Below are 7,254 nucleotides of genomic sequence, written 5' to 3' on the forward strand. Positions count from 1 at the left end.
GTATATCAAATATACCTTTGTTCACTTTGCCATTCTTCTTATCCGCCAAGTTTTTGGGGCAGTCCGCTTCCAGTGACCATTTCCTTTGAAGTAGAAGCACTCAGTTTTAGGTTTGGGTCTAGCTTTGGGCTTCGTCACGGGAGTGTCAACTTGCTTGCCATTCTTCTTGAAGTTCCCTTTCTTTCCCTTTCCCTTTTTCTTGAAACTAGTGGTCTTGTTAACCATCAACACTTGATGCTATTTCTTGATTTCTACCTTCGCCGATTTCAGTATCGCGAAGAGCTTGGGAACCGTTTTCGTCATCCCTTGCATATTATAGTTCATCATGAAGTTCTAGTAGCTTGGTGATAGTAACTAGAGAACTCTATCAATCACTATCTTATCTGGAAGATTAACTCCCACTTGAATCAAGCGATTGTACTACCCAGACATTCTGAGCATATGCTCACTTGCTGAGCTATTCTCCTCCATCTTGTAGGCAGAGTATTTGTCAGAGGTCTCATACCTCTTAACATGGGCATGAGTCTTAAACATCATTTTCAGCTCTTGGAACATCTCATATGTTCCATGGCGTTCAAAACGTCTTTGAAGCCCCGATTCTAAGCCGTAAAGCATGGCGCACTAAACTAGCAAGTAGTCATCATATTGAGCTTGTCAAACGTTCATAACGTCTGCATCTGCTGCTGCAATAGGTCTGTCACCTAGCGGTGCATCAAGGACATAATTCTTCTGTGTAGCAATGAGGATAATGCTCAGATTACGGACCCAATCCGCATCATTGCTACTATCATCTTTCAACTTACTTTTTCTCTAGGAACATATCAAAAAATAAAACAGGGGAGCTATACGCGAGCTATTGATCCACAACATAGATGTGCAAATACTATCAGGACTAATTTCATGATAAATTAAGTTTAGTTAGTCAAATTACTTAAGAACTCCCACTTACATAGACATCCCTCAAGTCATCTAAATAATACGTGATCCAAATCAACTAAACAATGTCCGATCATCACGTGAGATGGAGTAGTCATCAATGGTGAACATCTCTATGTGGATCATATCTACTATATGATTCACATTCGACCTTTCTCTCTAGTGTTCCAAGGCCATGTATGTACATGCCAGGCTCGTCAAGTTTAGACTGAGTATTCTGCATGTGCAAAACTGTCTTGCACCCGTTGTATGTGAACGTAGAGTCTATCACACCCGATCATCACGTGGTGTCTCAACTCGGCAAACTTTCGCAACAGTGCATACTCAGGAAGAACACTTATACCTTGAAATTTTAGTTAAGGGACCATCTTATAATGCTACCTCCGTACTAAGCAAAATAAGATGCATAAAAGATAAACATCACACGCAATCAAAATATGTGACATGATATGGCCATCATCATCTTGTGCTTTTGATCTCCATCTCCAAAGCATCGTCATGATCTCCATCGTCACCAGCTCGACACCTTGATCTCCATCGTAGCGTCGTGGTCGTCTCGCCAACTATTGCTTCTACAACTATCGCTAACGCATAGTGATAAAGTAAAGCAATTACATGGCGTTTGCATTTCATACAATAAAGAGACAACCATAAGGCTCCTGCCGGTTGCCAATAACTTTTACAAAACATGATCATCTCATACAACAACGTATATCACATCATGTCTTGACCATATCACATCACAACATGCCCTGCAAAAATGAGTTAGACGTCCTCTACTTTGTTGTTGCAAGTCTTACGTGGCTGCTACAGGCTTCTATGTTGTAGATCAATAGCTCGCGAAATAGCTCCCCTGTATTTTTATATGTTCTTACAGAAAACTAACTTGAAAGATGATAGTAGCAATGATGCGAACTGGGTCCGTGATCTGAGGATTATCCTCATTATTGCACAGAAGAATTATGTCCTTGATGCACCACTAGGTGACAGACCTATTGCAGGAGCAGATGCAGACGTTATGAACGTTTGGCAAGCTCGATATGATGACTACTTGATAGTTTAGTGCACCATGCTTCACGGCTTAGAACCGGGACTTCAAAAACGTTTTGAATGCCACGAGGTATATGAGATGTTCCGGTGTTCCAAGAGCTGAAATTGGTATTCCAGACTCATGCCCGTGTCGGGAGGTATGAGACCTCTGACAAGTACTTTGCCTACAAGATGGAAGAGAATAGCTCAACCAGTGAGCATGTGCTCAAAATGTCTGGGTACCACAATCACTTGAATCAAGTGGGAGTTAATCTTTCAGATAAGATAGTGATTGACAGAGTTCTCTAGTCACTATCACCAAGCTACTAGAACTTCGTGATGAACTATAATGTGCAAGGGATAACAGAAAAGATTCCTGAGCTCTTCGTGATACTAAAATCGGCGAAGGTAGAAATCAAAGAAAGAGCATCAAATGTTGATGGTTGACAAGACCACTAGTTTCAAGAAAAAGGGCAAGGGAAAGAAAGGGAACTTCAAGAAGAATGGCAAGCAAGTTGCCACTCCCGTGAAGAAGCCCAAAGCTGGACCGAAGCCTGAAACTGAGTGCTTCTACTGCAAAGGGAATGGTCACTAGAAGCGAAACTGCCCCAAATACTTGGCGGATAAGAAGGATGGCAAAGTGAAAAAAGGTATATTTGATATACATGTTATTGATGTGTACTTTACTAGTGTTCATAGTAGCCCCTGGGTATTTGATACTGGTTCAGTTGCTAAGATTAGTAACTCGAAATAGGAGTTGCAGAATGAACAGAGACTACTTAAGGGCGAGGTAACGATGTGTGTTGGAAGTGGTTCCAAGGTTGATAAGATCACCATCGCACACTCCCTCTACCTTCGGGGTTAGTGTGAACCTAAATAATGTTATTTGGTGTTTGTGTTGAGCATAAATACAATTTTATCATGTTTATTGCAATACGGTTATTCTTTTAAGTCAGAGAATAATTGTTGTTCTGTTTACATGAATAAAACCTTCTATGGTCATACACCCAATGTGAATGGTTTATTGAATATCGATCGTAATGATACACATATTCATAATATTGATGCCAAAAGATGCAAAGTTGACAATGATAGTGCAACATATTTGTGGCACTGCTGTTTAGGTCATATTGGTGTAAAACACATGAAGAAACTCTAGGCCGATGGACTTTTGGAATCACTTGATTATGAATCATTTGATGCTTGCGAACCATGCCTCATGGGCAAGATGACTAAAACTCCGTTCTCTGGAACAATGGAGCGAGCCACTCACTTATTGGAAATAATACATACTAATGTATGCGGTCCGATGAGTGTTGAGGCTCACGGCGAGTATCGTTATTTTCTGACCTTCACAGATTATTTGAGCAGATATGGGTATATCTACTTGATGAAACATAAGTCTCAAACATTTGAAAAGTTTAAGGAATTTCAGAGTGAAGTGGAGAATCATTGTAATAAGAAAATAAAGTTTCTATGATCTGATCACAGAGGCAAATATTTGAGTTACAAGTTTGGCCTTCATTTAAAACAATATGGAATAGTTTCACAACTCACGCCATCTGGAACACCACAGCGTAAGGGTGTGTCCGAACGTCGTAACCGTACTTTATTAGATATGGTGTGATCTATGATGTCTCTTACCGATTTACCACTATCGTTTTGGGGTTATGCATTAGAGACAGATTTATTCACGTTAAATGGAGCACCGATCCGTTGAGATGACACCGTATGAACCATGGTTTGGACAGAAAACTAAGTTGTTGTTTCTTAAAGTTTGGGATTGCGATGCTTATGTGAAAAAGCTTCATCCTGATAAGTTCGAACCCAAATCAAAAAAGTGCGTCTTCATAGGATACCCAAAAGAAACTGTTGGGTACACCTTGTACCACATATCTGAAGGCAAGATCTTTGTTGCTAAGAATGGATCCTTTCTAGAGATGGAGTTTCTCTCAAAAGAAATGAGTGGGAGGAAAGTAGAACTTGATGAGGTAATTGTACCTTCTCTCGAATTGGAAAGTAGCTCATCACAGAAAACCGTTCTCGTGATGCCTACACCAACTAGAGAGGAAGCTAATGATACTGATCATGAAACTTCAGATCAAGTTACTACCGAACCTCGTAGGTCAACCAGAGAACGTTCCGCACCAGAGTGGTACGGTTCCTGTTCTGGAAGTCATGTTACTAGACCACGATGAACCTACAAACTATGAAGAAGCGATGATGAGCCCAGATTCCGATAAATGGCTTGAGGCCATGAAATCTGAGATAGGATCCATGTATGAGAACAAAGTGTGGACTTTGGTTGACTTGCCCGATGATCGGCGAGCCATTGAGAATAAATGGATCTTCAAGAGCAAGACGGACGCTGATGGTAGTGTTACTATCTAGAAAGCTCGAATTGTCGCAAAAGGTTTTCGACAAGTTCAAGGTGTTGACTACGATGAGATTTTCTCACTTGTATCGATGCTTAAAGTCTGTCCGAATCATGTTAGAAATTGCCGCATTTTATGAAATCTGGCAAATGGATGTCAAAACTGCATTGCTTAATGGATTTATTAAAGAAGAGTTGTATATGATACAACTAGAAGGTTTTGTCAATCCTAAAGGTGCTAACAAAGTGTGCAAGCTCCAGCGATCCATCAATGGACTGGTGCAAGCATCTCGGAGTTGGAATATACGCTTTGATGAGTTGATCAAAGCATATAAGTTTTATACAGACTTGCGGTGAAGCCTGTATTTATAAGAAAGTGAGTGGGAGCACTACAGCCTTTCTGATAAGTATATGTGAATGACATATTGTTGATCGGAAATGATGTAGAATTTTCTGGAAAGCATAAAGGAGTGTTTGAAAGGAGTTTTTCAAAGAAAGTCCTCGGTGAAGCTACTTACATATTGGGCATCAAGATCTATAGAGATAGATCAAGACGCTTGATAAGACTTTTGATGAGTACATACCTTGATAAGATTTTGAAGGAGTTCAAAATGGATCAGACAAAGGAGTTATTGCCTGAGTTGTAAGGTATGAAGTTGAGTAAGACTCAAAACCCGACCATGGCAGAAGATAGAGAGAGAATGAAAGTCATTCCCTATGCCTCAGCCATAGGTTTGATAAAGTATGCCATGTTGTATAGCAGACCTATTGTGTACCTTACCATGGTTTTTTCAAGGGGGTACAATAGTGATCCACGAGTAGATCACTGGACAACGGTCAAACTGTCCTTAGTTACCTAAGAGGACTAATGAAATGTTTCTCGATTATGGAGGTGATAAAGAGTTTGTCGTAAAGAGTTACGTCGATGCAAGCTTTGACACTGATCTAGATGAATCTAAGTCTGAATCTAGATACATATTGAATGTGGGAGCAATTAGCTAGAGTAGCTCCATGCAGAGCATTGTAGACATAGAAATTTGCAAAATACATACAGATCTAATGTGGCAGACCCGTTGGCTAAACTTCTCTCACATGCAAAACATGATCACGCCTTAGTACTCTTTGGGTGTTAATCACATAGCGATGTGAACTAGATTATTGACTCTAGTAAACCCTTTGGGTGTTGGTCACATGGCGATGTGAACTATGGGTGTTAATCACATAAAGATGTGAACTATTCGTGTTAAATCATATGGTGATGTGAACTAGATTATTGACTCTAGTGCAAGTGGGAGACTGAAGGAAATATGCCCTAGAGGCAATAATGAAGTTGTTATTTTGTATTTCCTTATATTCATGATAAATGTTTATTATTCATGCTAGAATTGTATTAATCGAAAACTTGATACATGTATGGATACATAGACAAAACACCGTGTCCCTAGTAAGCCTCTACTAGACTAGCTCGTTAATCAAAGATGGTTAAGTTTCCTAACCATAGACATGTGTTGTCATTTGACGAACGGGATCACATCATTAGGAGAATGATGTGATGGACATGACCCATCCGTTAGCTTAGCATATTGATCGTTCAGTTTTATTGCTATAGCTTTCTTCATGTCATATACATATTCCTTTGACTATGAGATTATGCAACTCCAGGATACCGGAGGAATACCTTGTGTGCTATCAAACGTCACAATGTAACTGGGTGATTAAAAAGATGCCCTACAGGTATCTTCGAAGGTGTTTGTTGGGTTGGCATATATCGAGATTAGGATTTGTCACTCCGAGTATCAGAGAGGTATCTCTGGGCCCTCTCGGTAATACACATCATAATAAGCCTTGCAAGCAATGTGACTAATGAGTTGGTTGCGGGATGATGTATTATAGAATGAGTAAAGAGACTTGTCAGTAACGAGATTGAACTAGGTATGAAGATACCGACAATTGAATCTCGGGCAAGTAACATATCGATGACAAAGGGAATTACGTATGTTATCATTGCAGTATGACCGATAAAGATCTTCGTAGAATATGTAGGAACCAATATGAGCATCCAGGTTCCGCTATTGGTTATTGACCGGAGAGGTGTCTCGGTCATGTCTACATAGTTCTCGAACCCGTAGGGTACGCACGCTTAACGTTCGATGACGATTTTGTATTATATGAGTTATGTGATTTGGTGACCGAATGTTGTTTGGAGTTCCGAATGAGATCACGGACATGACGAGGAGTCTCGAAATGGTCGAGAGGTAAATATTCATATATAGGAAGATAGTATTCGGACACCGGAGTGTTCCGGGGGTACCGGGTACGTATCGGGTCACCGGAATGGATTTCGGGCATCCCCCCGGCAACTACATGGGCCTAATGGGCTAAGAAGGGGATAGACCAGCCCCTAGGGGGCTGGTGCGCCCCATGTAGGCCGAAATAAGGGGGAAGGAAAGAGGAGAAGAGGGAAAGGAAGGGGAGAGATTAGGCCTCCCCCTTCCTTCTCTCCTCCCTCCTCCTTCCTTCCCCCTCCGGATGAATATGGAAGGGGGGAGGCCGAATGGAGGCGCCCAAGTAGTATTCCTCCTACTTGGGGTGCCCACTTGGCTGCCTCTCCTCCTATCCAACCTATATATATGAGGGGGGCACCGCTAGAACACACAACATTGATTCCTAGCCATGTGCGGTGCCACCCTCCACGGTTTACGCCTCCGGTGATATTCACGTAGTGCTTAGACGAAGCCCTGCGTAGCTCACTTCACCATCACCGTCACCAAGCCATCGTGCTGACGGAACTCTCCGTCGACACTTTGCTGGATCAAGAGTTCGAGGGATGTCATCGAGCTGAACGTGTGCAGAACTCGGAGGTGCCGTACGTTCGGTGCTTGATCGGTCGAAACGAGAAGTTTGACTACATCAAC

This window comes from Triticum aestivum, chromosome 3D (genome assembly GCF_018294505.1).
Source record: "Triticum aestivum cultivar Chinese Spring chromosome 3D, IWGSC CS RefSeq v2.1, whole genome shotgun sequence".
NCBI classification, from domain to species: domain Eukaryota; kingdom Viridiplantae; phylum Streptophyta; class Magnoliopsida; order Poales; family Poaceae; genus Triticum; species Triticum aestivum.